The 18,264-nt window shown below is 38.9% G+C and overlaps 1 protein-coding gene and 1 long non-coding RNA gene across 5 annotated transcripts in view; one reads left to right on the forward strand and one right to left on the reverse strand.

Annotated features, from left to right (window-relative positions):
* The window catches only part of zmp:0000001168 (signal-induced proliferation-associated protein 1), an 80,243-nt gene extending 74,205 nt beyond the window's left edge, over positions 1-6,038 (reverse strand). For all 4 annotated transcript variants that reach the window (XR_008906320.1, XM_056744454.1, XM_056744444.1 and 1 more), the window contains exon 1: positions 5,807-6,038. The gene's annotated coding sequence lies outside the window, so the exon portion shown is untranslated. The remainder of the gene's footprint in view (positions 1-5,806) is intronic.
* A 170-nt stretch (positions 6,039-6,208) lies between these two features.
* On the forward strand, positions 6,209-10,914 carry LOC130424261 (uncharacterized). The gene is made up of 3 exons (XR_008906947.1): positions 6,209-6,324; positions 7,112-7,218; positions 10,818-10,914. It is a non-coding gene; the product is annotated as an uncharacterized LOC130424261 (long non-coding RNA).
* Positions 10,915-18,264: the final 7,350 nt, after the last annotated feature.

An 18,264-nucleotide genomic window follows, 5' to 3' on the forward strand; every position in this document is an offset into this window, starting at 1 on the left:
ATCATTGGAGTTTGGCCACAGCAGGGCAGTGTTCGGCAATGCATGCTCACCGGGAGACAGCATTTATCTATTAATTTAATTATTATTTATTTATTAGATATTAATCATTAGAATGATCGTGCTTACACTATAAAGAGCATGCACTTCGCTGTGTTTCATTTTCTGTGATTTTCTTATTTGCTCGTGTACAGCTGCTTTGGCACAATGCACATCGTGAAAAGAACTATATGAATAAACTTGAATTGAATTGAACTTTTACTTGAGTAAAGATTTTGGCTAGGGGTGCTCAAATTGCTCAAATTAAAGTTTCGGAACAAAAGATGCATTCTATCTATAAAAGCGAATGCTCAGCCAGACCTGCCTGAAACACCTTGTGTAACCACGCCCCCACCAATCTATGTCAGTTAGTGGAATGATTTGACCAAGACTGCCCATATGTATATGCAAGTAAGGTGGCCGTACCGGTGAGCACAATTGATTTGGAACCTGATGGTCCAAGTATGGTAAAGAGGTGTTACATTTCAGTCACACGCTTGCAGTATTTGACCAATCACTACGCACTGGTTAATTTGTCAATCATAACACACCTCGCTTTTCTGAACGATGAGCTTTGTATAACATCCATGTAGTAATGGGCGATATAAACGATATGCGATATAAACGATACAAAATTGGCCTACGATAGAGATTTTAATTCTATTCCACTATCGCGATAATGCATGTTAATGACGCAATCTACCCGCGAAATTTACAGCCACAAGCTGCAGCCAGCTGAATCATCATATTCGTCATCTTGAATAAACATGGCTGAAAGCGTCAGCGAAACAGAGGAGCTCCTGAAAAAGACCGGTGGAACATCTATTATTTGGACTTGGTTTGGATTTAAGCCGTCCGTCGAGCAGCAGAAAAATATACTTTGTAGAGTGTGTGGGGCAAAAGTAAATGAAATGAATGTATATGAAAAATACAGCGTTTCTGAACCTTAAATCGTGTAAACACATTCCATTACATCACAACATGACATTACAAAACAAATAATAATATTCGTTAAGCCAAAAAAAAACGCGGAATTTAATTATAAATCACATTAACCCTGTTAATTACATTTTGTCGTTTGAATCAGTGGATACTGTTGGGTGTTGAAAAAGTTGTCAAATATTGAATGTTTTCAGACCCTAACAGTATGTCATGTGTTGCACAGCACTCTATCAATTTTAAAACTGAAGCGTCATGCTGAACAGCTGAAGACGTGACAGTAGCTCAGTCTTCTTTGATTTGATTGGTCACTGCTCTGTTCTGTAACCAATGACTCCCGTTTCCTTACATTTGATTGGCCACTCCATTGGCCCTACATGAGAAATTGGATTCGTGTCGTGAATATGGAAAAAAGCATTCGCTTAGTTCACTTTACGGCAGGGCTGGCTCTGAGTGTGTAGATAAATCAGAAACAACAACACATGTCTTTAAAACCTTCCGGTTTTAAAGTAACTGGCGAACAACCCTGATTGCAAGAGAGCAGGTGAAAACTATTCTTTCAATGTAAAAATAAATGTTTGATTTGTCAATGTTATTGGCATGGATTCAATATCACTTTTGCACCTGCAGTTAATGTTAAAACATTTATGACATTTCAACAAACCACTTTTAAAGTGATCAGTGTTTGCTGCAGTTGGGCTCTTTACTCTTGTATTTTAACATCAATTTTTGATTGTCTGTGGTAGATGTACTCAAATTCATTCGTGGAAAAAAAGAAAATAAAGATTCATTATGATCAGGTGATGGTGATTGTAATCATTGTCTGGTTGTCTAAATAATTGCTCATGAGTATGTTGTATTATTAATGGGTGAATATTGTGTAATCCAGCAGTGTGACATTAAAGCAGTGGAACCAAAACGCGCTACAAACAAACAAGAAAGTACTAAAAAAAAAATGTAGTCGCTGACTTAATTAGACATCACGAATCAGTATGAAACTCAAAAATGGCGACAATCAACAAAAAGCTGTATGCTTCAAGCTGAAGGTCTGGGTGCTTTGGCCACTTTCCTTGGACAAACCCCCCTCCAAGAGGCTGTATGAATGACATCACATTTCGTTTTGGTGCCGCGTCATGTATAGGCATGGAGATACCTCGACAGTAACAGACCGGTGTGCATTCATGAATGTGTCAAAAGTTAACAGCAGCAACAATGGTTATAAGTTTATGCGGTGAACCTATACTTTTTACTCCAATACTTTTTAGAATTTAGCGTTTATTTGATCTTGATGAAGTATTATCATAACTATTGTAAACATGACAGCTTACTTCTTTGATCAAATGGCTTAGTGTTGTGTTCGGGCGGTCCGTTAAAGAACGCGACAGGCACATCTCCCAGAAATCCTGTAAATTTCAACCAATCAGATGACGACTTCCAACATGCTGAAGTATTTTCAGAAAAGTGTGCCTTATGCATCAGACGTCTGAGGCTGAGACTATATGCTGCAATGTATGCTGCGCCACATCATAGTACAATACTCATTCATGACTCCTAGCATGCACTGCAGTTGATAGTTAGTTTGATGATTGTCAAAATTGTTGAGGTTTGTATGATGAGTGTTGATCTCCAAGTGTATCCAATTGTTGTTAGTGTTGCAACATCTTTGACCCAACATTCAAATTGTGAAAGATTAACTTCAACATTACTTCGTATTATTTCTCATCTTTACTACACCTTACACCATAAAAAAACAAACTCAACTTTAAAACAACTTTTACATTATTTATGCATAAGGGTTCTTATTGAAACACTTTTTTCACCATTTAAAGAGGAAAGAGGTGTAACTTAATGGAAATACTGATCACAATAATGATGGTTCGTTTAATTGTAATTAGAATGTCAACATTAATTGCTGATGCAAAAGTGATATGGGTTCAATGTAACTAACATTGAGTAAATCAACAGTTTTTAACATTGATTCAATGGTTTTCACCTGCTCTGCGGGAAGTGTCTTTTTTCAGAAGCTGCCACAATTGTGTCTGAAGGTCAAAGAACTGCAAAACGTTTAAGTGTGAGCATGTCATTTCAATAGTTTGGTTTGAAAGTGGGGAGATGGATTAACAGGTTAAGTTAAATATGCTTATTAACATTGATTAGACAATATATATCCCTATCATTTATTTTATAACTGATAACTAAATAAGACCTAAAACCAGTAAGATGTGAGAATTTAAAATTAATAAATTAAAATGTTCCTAAAAATATTTTATGTCTTTTGTTACACTTATTGCTGTAGATAATAATTGAATAATAATAATAAAACGATGTCTAATGAAAGCCAACAGATATAAAAATAGTCAAAAATTATAATGTATAGATAAACAGCCTATGTATCTATTGGAAATTAAATTATATTGTATATGTATTGTAGAATCGCCTCAAATTAGAAGTCGTTTTAAAGGAATAGTTCAGGTCAAATAAAATTGCATGATAATTCACTCACCCACATGTCCATGTGTTTATTTCTTCAGTCGAAAACAAATTGTGGTTTATGAGGATAGCTTTCCTGGGTTCTTAGCCATATAAGGGCCGTTGGTTAAAGTCCAAGTTTCAGTTTCATCACAGTTTAGCAAAATAATGCGTTATTTTGCCCCAAAAAAAGAAAAAATTAACACTTAAACATAAATAAGCGGCTTGTGCTGCCTCCGCGATGCATGTCCACTGCTTCCAAATAACGCAATCATGCTGGAAAGTTACACCCATAAACATGATTTGGACCTTTCCAACATGATTATGTAGTACATGAAGTCGTGGACGCACAACATGGAGGCACTTTGAGGCAATGCAAGCCATATATATGTTATAAACTTAAAATAAGTGTTTTTTGGTTCATTTCTTGTGATACTGTATGATCACTTTGAAATTACGTAAATCATTTTAAGAGTGTTATGTTAGTGATGTGAGAATACTGTGTGATACTAAAGTGTGGTTTTAAAACAGTGTTATGACTGTCATTATCTCAGAATATACTCAAAAACAGTCAACAAACTGAATTGATTAGACATGAAGAATCAGTGAGGGCATTTACATGCACAAAGCTGATAATAAGTTAGGTCGTGTAAATATGTAAAACGTTTTTCTTTCTTCAGGGAAAGCTCATAAACGGGCAAAACGTAGGCAAAACCCGCTCGGCAGAGGTAGTTTTTTGCACATTACTCCGATTTCGCGCTGCATGTAAATGTTTTTTCAGGTTTTCTCTCAGTTTTAATTATGTGCGCATGTCTGACAGCGCACTAATCCCAAACGGAAATAATAGTAAAATAACGCATAAAAGTCCCCTCTCAAGTCATGCAATTGATGTAGAAATATCAAAATAAAGACCTATTGTTGCATATGCAGATACTGTGGACATGAGAACATATGTAAAAATATAGATTCTGACTGTTTTCACACTTTTTAATTACTAAACAGACTATTGACAATGACGTCACTCCACGGGAGAAACCCAGCAAGTCTCAAACTTCCATGTAAACGCGGTTTTTCGGCATAGCCGGTAAAGTACTATGCATGTAAGCATGTGAAAACAGGTTTCTTTTTAAGATGATTTTTGATGGATATCTTTTATATAAATATTTTATGCATGTAAACTCAGTGTATGAAACTCAACGATAGTGACAGTCAACAAAAGAAAGCTTCATGCTGCAATGAATGCTGGGTAAAATCATAGTACAAAACTCAATCATGACTCCCAGCATGAATTGTGGTTAATCAGGTTATCTTATTGATGATTGTCAGGTTTGTGTGATGAATGTCTATGTCCAAGTTTGCCAGTAAAAAGTTATCTTATTGTATTTAACATAACTCACATTTGTGAACCATAACATTAACATGACCAAAACAAAAAGAAGCTCCTTACCGTAATTTTTATTTTGACACTAATCATTTAGTTTAATCTACACCTTTTGAGGATTTTATTTTTCGTCACCAACATCTCTTTGACACCACATATAAGATTTCTTAACTTTATGCACTGTAGTGTCTTCAGCGGATATATTTTATCTATGTTATTGTTTTGGTGGTAAAAAGGACATCAGTATGTAGATGGCAAATTTTTGACATCAGTTTGATTTGCATTTTTACACACGTTTTTTTATGTCAATTTGAAGTCTATGTGACCGGTAGGATAATAAACGCAACTGCACTTAAAATAAATCAAAAACATAATCGGAATTAACCGTTACATTTAGCTTCATTTTAAACCTTTGTATATTAGGGTTTTGAACGTGTATCATATTGCAAAGTGTCTAGATTGCATGAGGGAAGGATACAGGAAAAAAACGTAACATAGCTGATTAGGTGTTAAACGTCCGTACAACATTTTTGCACTGCATTACCATTTTTTTATTAGGCACCAATGCACTAAATTGTACCCAAATGCGGCTTAACAGAGAGCAATATGGGTGTGCACTGACAGAGCTTTGTGGATGCCATTAATAATCTGCCAGTAACGTTATCTTGGCAGACCTACTGATTCTAATACAAATCTCTTGCTATTATTTTCATAAATCGTCTTTACGGTGAACGCGACGTTGAGGTATTCTACATTCAAACAAATATTACATCGAAAGCATTACAATTGAATACAATATAAACCATTACATGCCATTGCAGCAATGTCAACCGGAACAAGGCGAGGAACGAACAAAGAAGCACACGAGTACGTCACATTTACTGAATAAAAAGACAAATCTACTTACACTGACTGCATACCAAATGTATCAGTGACATTTCATTTAAGTTATCTAAAAACAGCGGTCTCGAATAAACTCACCGACAACAAAGCGATGTATGACAGCTGTCTGGTCTCTTCCGCTGTGTTTCCCCCCAGCGTAATTCTAATCAAATCGACGTAATTTATGCTACATCGGAAGCTCGAGGTACGTGTCGGTTTTGCACAGCAACTTCCTGTGATTTGCAATCTCGAGAACAGGTGCAATGGTGCATCTAGTCATTCTGATGCGGGCGACAGCGAGGCTGCAACACCCCAGCACTGCAGTGGTGTGTTTTAAAGGTGAACGAGGAAGAGACGATTGATTTGAGCTCTCTCTCTCTCTCTCTCTCTCTCTCTCTCTCTCTCGCTCGCCCTCCCTCTCTCTTTCGCTCGCGCACACATCCGCTCGAGATCAAGTGCCTAGTGAGGGTCCTGATCTTATTTCACACTCCTTTCATCTTCGAGACCCCGAGAAGTGATATAATGCACCAAGTAAATCATTTTGCATATCTAAACGCTAACAAATCGGTATATTTATGAACGCATTGTGATTGTTGTGGTCAACAGCGGCCATAAAGGTACAGTTGCAAATAAAGATATATATTCAAATCAGCTTTCTAAACAATGTTATATTTCTGCTAATCGGAGTATATCTGAAAGCCTAATTTAGACTTTACTGCAACAATGCAAATAGGCTTAAATTTAGTGTGACCGTTTGTTGTTGCATGTTCTTGTCTTGGAACTGTTCTTCTGTATTAAGCTATAATAAATTGCATGCATCTGCTTAGAATACTAATGTATGATCCAAAAATGAACTATCTATTGATTAGTCAAAATGTTGTACAGTTAATATTTCATATTTACACCACCAAACAAACGGTTTCTGTTTTGTATTTTCAATTCAGTTTTGTTTGTAAATTGATTTTGACAGTACCCAGATAGCAAGCCTTGGATGCTGAGACCTGGCCATTTTTCTTACTTAAGAGAAGAAGCCCTTTTTTATAAATTAATAAATATGCGTGTGCGCACGTGGTTGTTTCTGTTTGCACACCGCTTTCCCTGTCAAACACATATCAGGTCAGTTCGGGAAATGTTGAGGGTTCAGATGCCTTTTTCTCGCACGCGCAGCACAGCTGTATAGCACATCAGACAGAGAGCCGCAGAAGTGAAGCCTTCCCTCCAGTAGCATTTGTCCTGGTGTGGTGATGAACAGCCTACCTACCTGTGCCTCGAATTGACAGATGAATAGGATAAACAAAAGAATGTTAATATGTTAATATGACTTACATCAAGAGTCGTTTCCCTTGAAATGTCATATTAAATGAGGTCATATGGTGCTAATACGTGTTTTTCTGTGTCTTTGAGGTGTTATTAGTTACCCATGCAAACGCTCACCCAGACCTGCCTGAAATGCCACGTGTATCCACAACCCAACACATCTACGTCAGTTCATGGTATGACTTTTACAAAAGGTGGGCGTACCTGTATGTACAATTGCTTTGCAACTTGATGAACCTGCATGGTATGTGGAAAATACAGCATTTTTAAACTTCTATTGTTTATTCACATTGCATAACATCTAAAACAAACGATAATATTTGTTTTAGCCATGTCATATGAAACCTTCAAATATGCTCCCCCATCCGCCCCCTGCAACAGTTATGTAACTGAATCCATGTTGTGTTAACATAAAATAGCTACAATTTGGCAGAGGTCTTATATTTCTCAGGACGCTTTGCTTAAAACAACATTTTGAGAGTCATTTTCTCAAATAGGTTTTATTTTATGCATTTATCAGTAAAAAAAAAACACTTGTTAGTGTTTCATGTCTAGTGTCTGAATTTCGTTGTTAGCATTGTTCAGAAAAGCCTGTCCTACGTATTGGGCGGTTACATTGTTAAATTGATGATACAAAACAAAAGCAAGATCTGATTCAAATAAACAACATTGTATTGCCTGATGTTACTATCTTAAGTTTACTGAAATAAACAATGTTCCTTGAATTCAACATAATTCAATTATATGAAACCTGATAACGTAAAAAGGTTAATTGAGTTGAACATATAATTTTTAGAGTGTGTGTTAAAGGTGTGATGACCTGGCCTTGTTCATTGTTTTATAATGTTGTATGAGGTCTAGTTTTGACGTTCGTGTGTGTAGTGCAGTAGGCTGGACGAGACTGTGAGTCGAGGCCGGTGAGTGAGTGATAATGAGCGTCAGCTGTACGCGCACCGGTCTCGTATCACGGAGGAGATCGGAAGCATAGAAGAGAGGAAGAGAGAGGACCGGTCCCGAACATATGTTAAGTTTATATTTATGTTCTTGTGTTTTGTATTTATGTTATGTTCGCTTTTATTATTTCTGTTATTAAATGTTTAAATGTTTGCCGGTTCCCGCCTCCTTCCTTCCATGTCTTGAATCTTATTACATTGGTGCCGAAACCCGGGAGGAAGGAGAGACATGCTGTCGGAGAGTCCTTGCCGCCGAGTGGCCTCGCGGTGCCGGAGAGTTTGGGCAGCGCGGACGAAGGGCGTCCGCCAGTGGCTGCCGGAAGCAGTGGCTCTGGGGAAACGGAAGTGCACAGTGCGGCCACTGTCAAAGCTTCGGAGGAACGGCGACCTTTGCTGCCGCGCCCCTGGGTCGAGGTTGGTTGGCTTCCGTCCAAGCGGGAGTGGGGGAGTTGCCGCCGTCCGCCAGAGCCTGCGTCCGTCCCCCGAGGGGGAGGAGCAGGGGGCGGAAGTGCAGAGTGCGGCCACCGCCTGCCAGAGCCCGGAGCCTGCGTCCGTCCGCAGGGGACGGGCAACCCGCCCCGACTCCCAGATAAAGGAGGAGCCACCGCCGGCTGCCAGGGGGCGGACGGTCGAGCCGTCTACCGAAGCCCCAGGGCCACCGCGAAAGAGAGTACTCCGGCTGGTTGAGGAACGAGCGGCAGCATGTCAGGGAACCGGACTATAATTTTTTTTTCCTCTCTCCCCTCTCTCTTTCCGGTCGCTACGAGGGCTCCCGTCTCCGTTGTCTCGTCTCGTCGCTGCATATTTTATTATTTCTGTTATTAAATGTTTAAATGTTTGCCGGTTCCCGCCTCCTTCCTTCCATGTCTTGAATCTTATTACAATTTTACAAAAATTTACTGACTTGTTTCCCGGATGTGATGGCAAGGCTTTGCATATAGTTTGTATAGTGTATGGTGTTTAATGATATATGACCGTACCTGTCAGCATTTGAGACCTGTGATTGCTAACCGGACAAAAGATCACCGCGATCGCGGGTCTCAAATGTTACGAGAGTTTCCATGATAAATAAACAAACGGGAGACTCCTGGTAATTTTTGGATATCACCCAGGACCTAAAATAATACCAAAACACTTCAAAACAGCCTCTATTATTCGCAAACGGTGGATAAAACCTTTAAAAATGATATGTGAGCCTGCCAAATCACAGAGATGCCGATTCGCACAGGCTTAAGATCACAGACAACCTCTGCAAGAAATACAAATGACTAGAGGTCCCCGTTAATACTTATCTCATGTGAATAGTGCTCAGGGCACATCAAGCGATCTCAAACAAAGCAATACTGACACATAGTACAAAATGATTAACTCACATAAGGTTGCTGCGCCATTCCTATCGGATCCAATATTGACAACACAGCACTGCTTTTTCATTTTAGTCATTCCACAAATCCAGTTTAATTCTCTGCCTTGTTCACGAAGGAATCCTCTGAGAAATGAAACGGACAAACTCTCCATGTTTTTCCCACATGAGCTGGAATGCCTGATAATATTTAATCACGCATTACTAATGTTGGAATCCGAAGGAAGGTTATATAGCGACTATATTCTTCCACAACCAGGGGTGGCACAATATTTAGCTATCTTAAACGACATGTTTGTTTATTGTTTGCTCGCTCTATCTGGTTCCGCGCCACTTGTGTTACTTCAGAATTGTCATGGGCGAACCAGTGGGTGGGGCTAGAGAAGTAGTCGTTGATATTTTTCTGTGGAAGCGGGGTTCAACGTATCAATGATGTCATTGATAGGTGCATTCCAGAACATGGTGTTCGCTGGGCCTGGTGTCAATAACAGATGTAATCTCAGTAACGAGTGCGTATTTCAGTTCTAATAATTACATGACGTTCGTGTGAATATGATTCCCTCATTATATAACCAAAGGTCAGGTTAAAATTGTGATTTTAATTCATGCCTCCTTTAAACTACTTTACTGAAACTATAATAAAACATTTTGGATTTTATCCTTACTATTTTCTTTATTTGTGGGTCATATTTCATGAAAACACAACGTTGATGAAGTAAAACAAAGACAAATTCACTTACATTGAACAAAGATGTTTTTATTAACAAATGTTGTTTTAAGCTCGTCCCATTGTGCTGTATCACTGTCCTCACACAATCTCACGGTGATATGTGCTGCTGATATGTATGAAGAACACGGGATGGGACTGATGTTCAAACTGCACAGCTTGTGTCATATGGGTGTCAACTGCCCCATATGAATGATAGTGGGAGACTTAACAGCTATAACAACCAAATCTTCCGAATGTTATTATAAGCTCATTCACAAACATATGTTTATTTTATAAGCGACAGAGATATGTGGAGGTGAACAGATATTAACATTGCAGCATGAAGCTTTCTTTTGTTGATTGTCACCATTGTTGATATTCATACACTGATTCTAGATGACAGCGGATTCTATGCTCCATTACAGTTTAAGCTTTTTTTTCAAAAAATCATTTAAGACATAAAAATGCAATCAAATATAATGCAATAATGATTTGTAATATTCTTAATCAAAAGATAATGGTGTTTTAATAACCAAGAGTCAAAACCATTTGATTAATTTCCTCAATTAATTTCCATAACATATTTACTCTAAAAGTACACAGTTACAGCATGGCAAATAATCTACATTTTAAACGTCAAGAGCCCAACTCAAGGATAACAATATGATGACTTTTGTTAGCTAGGAAATTTAAGTTGGACACTTAATTTTTATCTGCGTTACCAATTGAAGTAAATTTAAAGTTGATCCAACTCTTCATTTTTTACAGTGTAGCCAGGGATGGGCATGTTTTTCAAATACAAAATACAAATCATTAGCAACAGAGATGAGACAAATTACAGGAGCGAGGTGAGCCCAGGTGGTGCAGTGACAACAATTTCTCTCTGAATGTGGAGAAGAAGAAGGAGATTGTTATTGACTTCAGGAGAGTATACACTCCGTATGCTCATCTGACCGTCAACGGTGCGACTGTGGAGAGAGTGAGCAGCACCAAGTTCCTGAGGGTGCACATCACTGAGGATCTCTACTGGACTAACAACACCGCATCACTGGCCAAGAAAGCACAGCAGCGTCTCTACTTCCTCCCCAAACTGAGAAGAGCCAGAGCCCCAGCCCCCATCATGTGCACCTTCTACAGTGGCACAATCGAGAGCCTTCAGACTGGTTGCATCACTGTGTGGTCTGGCGCCTCATAGTCTCATAGTGAGAGCAGCTGAGAAGATCACTGGTGTCTCTCCCCCCCCCCCCCCAAGACATTTATGGAACCCATCTCACCCGCAAAGCCCTCTGCATTGCAGATGATCCCACCCACCAGACACACAGCTTCTTCAGGCTGCGGAGTCTCCAGATCAGGACCAGCAGACCACGGGCGCCGTATAGGGGGGAAAAGTTAGGACAACTCCAAGGGCCCATGACTGACAGGGGCCCCAAAAATAGGTAAAAACTAATATAAAATTATTAAACCATCATCATTCAGTATATATATTTATATAATAATAAAATTAATAATCTCTATGTTTTTGGCAGCAAAAGTTAAAAATCCCCATTGACCAAAAAGTGAACATCCATATTGACCGACCAATCGGTCGCATAAAATGGTTTGGTCCTGCTTTAGCACAAATCGCTTGAAATCTGCGTCTATACAAGTTACGGCGAGCTGCTCGAAAAAACGATGGATTCGCCATGTTCGGATGCCGATGTAACTTCGCAAAGCCAACATCAATAGCAACTCAACGTTCGCCATTGTTCATGCCGTTGTGCCCGTATGTTTGTGTTCGGCGCTTTCGCGCTAGCATTGCTGGGAAAAAATGAGACGTATTCGGTCACGTAACACCTTGTTCTGTATTGGCTCTCTAGCCTGTGGAAAAGCAACCGGTTCTTAAAGGGCTCGCCGGTCGAACCAACTAAGAACTGGCAATAGCACTGTTTCAGAACTATCACCTGGTTCCTGCTGGTGAAAAATGGGTATCGGTGACGGTGTTTAGAGAGAGGAAAGACAAAGGAAAGGGTGTCAAACTGTAACCCAGTTTTTCACCAAGAAAGGTGCGTAGCCTATAGTCTGTGATTGGTATTCACCTGTTGGCTTAATATCCATAGTGAAATAAGCTAGCTAGCTGCAGACTATTGTTAGCCTACATTTAATCACCATTTAATCAGTGCAGGGAAACGTTTACCAAGATATTCATATTAATATATGTGCAGCCAAGTAAAAAAATCGACTGTTTTCATTGTTTTGAGAGGATGATGTTAATGTATTTTGATTAAAAAGTTAATATATATTTAAGTTTGTGCGTTTTTCTTCTTTAAAATCTTTCATTAAAATTATATAAATAATAATAAATAATCATTTTGTTAAGAGAATTTTCCATTTTGTCAAATTTTACAATAAAAATACATTCAGACTGTAAAAGATGGCCTTCAGCACATTTTTAATGGTTGCTTTTAATCTTGCATCAAATAGTGAACTGCATACCCAGATAGCAAATTTTTGCGGCCCAAATCTGGCCCACACCTTACTCCCCATACTTTACTCATCTGGCCCACATATGGCGTGGAATGATGGCACTTGTGCGGTCCGCTCCTGTTTGCCAGATTTGGGCCACAGGCATGCCAAAGCTATGCCACATGTCAAACATCAAAACAAATAAAGAAGAACTGAACCAAATATAAACAACAGTTCATTTCAATTCTGGCCCAGATTTATCCCAATACCATCACCTTTCTGTGCTCAAGTTTGACAGAATTTGTAATGAGTTTCAATATTATTATAGTGATGATTGAGTTATTAGTGATGAACATCTGCTGTTAACAAACAGTATCACTGCAGAAAAGTTTAACAATAACTACAAAAAAAGTATTTACCCAGAGAAACACAACAACTACAACCAAAAATACAACCTGAAATACAACCCAGCAAAAAAAAATTGTTATAAGAACGTTCCTTAGAGGTTTTTCACATTAGATTAGATTAGATTAGATTCAACTTTATTGTCATTACACATATACAGGTACAGTGTAACGAAATGTAGTTTAGGTCTAACCAGAAGTGCAATTAGCAAGTGCAGATATACAGTGTGAATAAATACAGAATACAATATTAGGAAAATAATTTACGTTGGGCATGTACTATGAAAATATGACAATCGGTATGTACTATGAACAATATATACAGAAGGCTATATACTGTGAACATTAATGTACAGGAGGTTATGAACAGATAACAATATAGACTATACAATAGTGCAAGAGACTTGAGTGTGCATTAGTTACAGACATTAGCTATTAAAGTTACAGTGCAGTAGATGAGTTAATGTGGTTATTAAAGGTACGGTGCAATACATGAGTAGATGCACATGTTTGAATACGTAAAAAAAAAAAATCAAGTGTTTTAAGAATGTTACCATCATGGTGATCAGTGTTTCCTTGGGTTGGGATCTTGACCCCTGAGCAAAGGTATGTTTGAATTGCTGAAACTGTGTCCCTATAAAGTTCACTTGTCATGGCAGAGCAAATATGAACATTACTATATGGTATAAGTGAAACCTCTGTGATGTTATAGCTTGATTCAGTACTCATTTAGTTTGATTGCAATGCTAAAGATCCTGATAGGACGTTGTAAAATCAGGAAATTTGACTGTTTTTACATATCTAGAAAGATTTGTGAGAAATTGATGTATTTTTATCAAACAACATTTTAGGATCACACAGATATCAAGAATCAATGTATGAACTTCAGCAATGGTGAGAAACAACCAACTAACTCAGATAAGCGGATCAACCGCAATGCATGCTGGAAATTATTAATTCGTTTTGTGCTACGATGTTACCCAGCATGCATCAAAGCCTGAAGTTTTCTTTTGTTTATTCTCACCATTGTTGAGATTCATAAACTGATTCTTCATGTCTGTGTGTCTAAATTCTGAGTAATTTTTTTTTCAAAAAAGCCTTGGAGACTGAAAAATGTAATAAAACTCCCAGATGTTTTAATGTAATTTCAAGATCAGCAGGACAGTAATTTAATCAAATGTAAACATGGTAGATATCTCACTGACCACCAACCAACACCATTGATCAGAGCATCATTTCAATTTCTTTGACAAATGTACTTTATAAGTACATCTATGTTCAAGAGAAAATGTCAAGGGTCACGACGCCATCTCAAGGAAACACTGATCACCATGATGGTGACTTTTGTCAGCTGGAAATGATCTTAAAACATTAAAAACTGACATTTTAAATATTTTAAAAGGAACGTTCTTATAACAAACTTTTGTTAGCTGGGTTGTATTTCAGGTTGTAGTTGTTGTATTCCTCTGAGCAAATATTTTTTTATTTTAAAAAGCAGATGTTCATCACTAATAACTCAATCATCCCTATAATAATATTGAATCTCAATACAAATTCTGTCAAACAGGAGCACAGAAAGGTGATAGTATTGGGATAAATCTGGGCCAGAATTGAAATGAACTGTTGTTTATATTTGGTTCAGTTCTTCTTTTTTTGTTTTGATGTTTGACAAGCTAAAGTAAAACCTCATCACTTCCTGTTTGCTGAGAGAGCGTGGTTTGAGACAGAGCTCCGTCAAACTTTTTCTAAATATATCGTTTATTCCTGTTATTTCTTAATATTTATATTGTAAATTGATAACTCACAGAGGGTTAAACCTATCCTTAAGTGTATCCCATACCAAATATCGTCCTATAACGCACAGATAGATTTGTTTTATACGATCATTCGCTATTAGCACTCAGGCTGTTAGCATTCCCAGCCTTTAGTTTGTGAATATTGCCTTTACTGCTTAACTCACTGTTCTCATTATGACACCAGTAATGGCTAATGATTCAGATATGTGTTTAACGTTACCTTTGAGTGCAGATGATGAATCTTTCTTCGCACTTCAGTCAGAACTGGAAGTATTGGAGAAGCAGATCCACGATCTACTCGAGAGGCAAACACGTCTGCGAGAACGTAAAACGGCGATGGAAACATCCCGGGCTGACGCTCGCAAAGCTGCGGTAAGTGTTCGACGTGATTGTAATACTCCTATCACTTCTACTCCGTGTGTTTCTATGCACAGAGCCCAGGCTTCAAGATCACGACGAGCCGAAATGAACTTCACTCCTGCACCTGCACACACACGGCGGAAGGCGAAATCCAGGACCGGAGCGATGACCTCTCCCCCACCGCCGCGACCGGTCTTCGAGATTTCTACGAGAAATCGCTTTGCTGCCCTCTGCGAAACGAAATCCAACGCTGTGGTCATCGGAGACTCAATCGTCCGGTGTTATGCTGAAAAATGCACCCCTGCCAGATTATGCACCCCCTCATCCCCACAATGGTTAGGGTGAGGATTAAGTGTTAGGGGAGGGGTTAGGATTAGCTGTGGGGAGGGGAGTGGTTAGAATTAGCCAATCAGACAGCGTGTATTTGAAGGGGGTGCTTAATCTGGCAGGGGTGCATTTTTCGGCACAACAGCGGCCCTGATACGATGATCCTCGCCGTGGGCGATGCGTTGCGAACAGTATCGACCAGACTCCTGAAATCCCTCTTCAGGATCTCCGACTGCCGCATTCTCACATCATTCACCCCCGCGTGCAGAACTACGGCTCCTACTCTTGCATCCTCCTTCAGAATCGCAGTTACCTGCGCAGACACATCGAGAACACGGGCGCCAGGAAAACAGTGAGTGCGCACCTTACCTCATTGAAGGAGGCGCGTACGTTCCGGTGTTGTGCCGAAAAATGCACCCCTGCCAGATTAAGCACCCCCTTCAAATACACGCTGTCTGATTGGCTAATTCTAACCACTCCCCTCCCCACACCTAATCCTAACCCCTCCCCTAACACCTAATCCTCACCCTAACCATTGTGGGGATGAGGGGGTGCATAATCTGGCAGGGGTGCATTTTTCAGCATAACACCGCTTCCAATTTACCGACGAGGGAACGAAAAGTTCAGTAGACTATTTATGCTTAATAATTGGTTAATGTCATGGTGTATTGAACAGAAGCTGCTCTTTGTAAATAATTTTGATCTGTTCTGGGAGCGACCTAGGCTTTTCCGCCCCGACGGCCTGCACCCCAGCAGCATTGGAGCGGAAATTCTGTCTGACAACGTCTCAAAGACGCTACGCACCATTTGACTAGTAAGTACAAATTTTAACTACAGTCTGTGTTCTTCTCACCCAACTGTTAAGAATGTTACTGCTTTCAAATGCATAGAGACTGTGTCTGTCCCCCGAATAATACAACCAAATAATAATTTATTTAAAAGTCAGAGAAAAAATCTTATCATGATTAAACCAAAAGACAATATATTTAATGAGCAAAACCAACGCCTAAAGTTTGGGCTACTTAATATTAGATCACTAAATCCAAAAGCAGTTATTGTAAATGAAATGATCACAGACAACAGTTTTGATATACTTTGCCTCACTGAAACCTGGCTTAAGCCAAATGATTATTTTGGTCTAAATGAGTCTACTCCTCCAAGCTACGGTTATATTCATGAGCCACGTCCGGTTGGTCGAGGTGGTGGTGTCGCAACAATCTTTAGAGACTTTCTTACCGTTACTCGGAGAACAATGCATACATTTAAATCATTTGAAATGCTTGCGTTGAACATAACAGTTCCAAACAAAAGTAAAAAATCATCGGTCTCTCTTACATTGGTTACTGTGTATAGACCCCCTGGGCCTTACACTAATTTTCTGATAGAGTTCGCAGACTTCTTATCGGATCTATTGGTTAACGTCGATAAAGTACTGATTGTTGGAGATTTTAATATCCACGTAGACAGTGCTAACGATCCATTAGCTGTGGCGTTTAAAGAACTACTAGACTCTTGTGGTGTAACACAATACATCAATAGACCTACTCATCGCCTTAATCATACCCTAGACTTGATTATATCTCACGGAGCCGATCTAACCAATATCGATATTATACCTCAAAGCGACGATGTTTCCGATCACCATCTTATAATATGTACACTGCGCACTGCAGAAATCAGTTGTATATCTCGTTATCGACAAGGTAGAACAATCACCTCAACTACTAAAGATAGTTTCGTAAAGAACTTGCCAGATCTGACTTCTCTAATAACCTTTCCAACGAATATAAAATTGCTCGATGACATGACCAGCAACATGGGCACTATTTTCTCTAATACATTAGAAGCGGTCGCACCTATGAAGTCAAAAAGGATAAATGAAAAGAACATAGCACCATGGTATGATAACACCACTCGCGCCCTAAAAAGAGAAACGCGTAAACTGGAGCGAAAATGGAAACAAACCCAATTAGAGGTCTTTAAAATTGCATGGAAAGAGAGTGCAAGCTGTTACAAAAAGGCACTAAAAGCAGCAAAAGCCGAGCACTTCCGTAACCTCATAGAAAATAACAAAAACAATCCAAGGTTTTTATTTAGTACAATTGCTAAATTAACAAACAAACAGACTCCACCTGACCTGGGTATTCCGCCGCACCTTGGTAGCAATGAATTCATGAATTTTTTTACCGAGAAAATCGAAATAATACGAGACAACATAGCTAAAACCAAACCTCCAAGTTTGTCGGAAGAATTAGTTTCAACCGTCACCCAAAAAGAAAAGCTAGAGTGTTTTTCTCCTATAAATCAGGAAGATTTAATTAAAATTATTGCAACATCCAAACCGACGACATGCTTATTAGACCCCATTCCGACTACTTTATTAAAAGAGTTACTACCTGCTGTAATTGAGCCCATTTGTAACATAATCAACTCGTCTATTAATCTAGGACATGTCCCAGGACCCTTTAAACTGGCTGTAATTAAGCCTCTTATCAAAAAACCAAATTTAGACCCAAATGAACTTGGAAGCTATAGACCGATTTCAAATCTCCCGTACTTGTCTAAAATACTAGAAAAAGTAGTGTCAACTCAACTGTGTACCTTCCTACAAAATAATGACATGCACGAAAAGTTTCAGTCTGGCTTTAGACCGCATCACAGCACTGAAACTGCGCTCGTTAGAATTACAAATGACCTTCTTATTGCTTCAGATAAAGGAAACATCTCACTCTTAGTCCTGCTTGACCTTAGTGCTGCTTTCGATACTGTAGACCATAAAATACTACTAGATCGTTTACACCATTATATCGGTATTCAGGGACAGGCACTGCAATGGTTCAGATCTTACTTAACAGACCGATATCAATACGTCCATTTAAATGGGAA

This window comes from Triplophysa dalaica, chromosome 1 (genome assembly GCF_015846415.1).
Source record: "Triplophysa dalaica isolate WHDGS20190420 chromosome 1, ASM1584641v1, whole genome shotgun sequence".
NCBI lineage: Eukaryota > Metazoa > Chordata > Actinopteri > Cypriniformes > Nemacheilidae > Triplophysa > Triplophysa dalaica.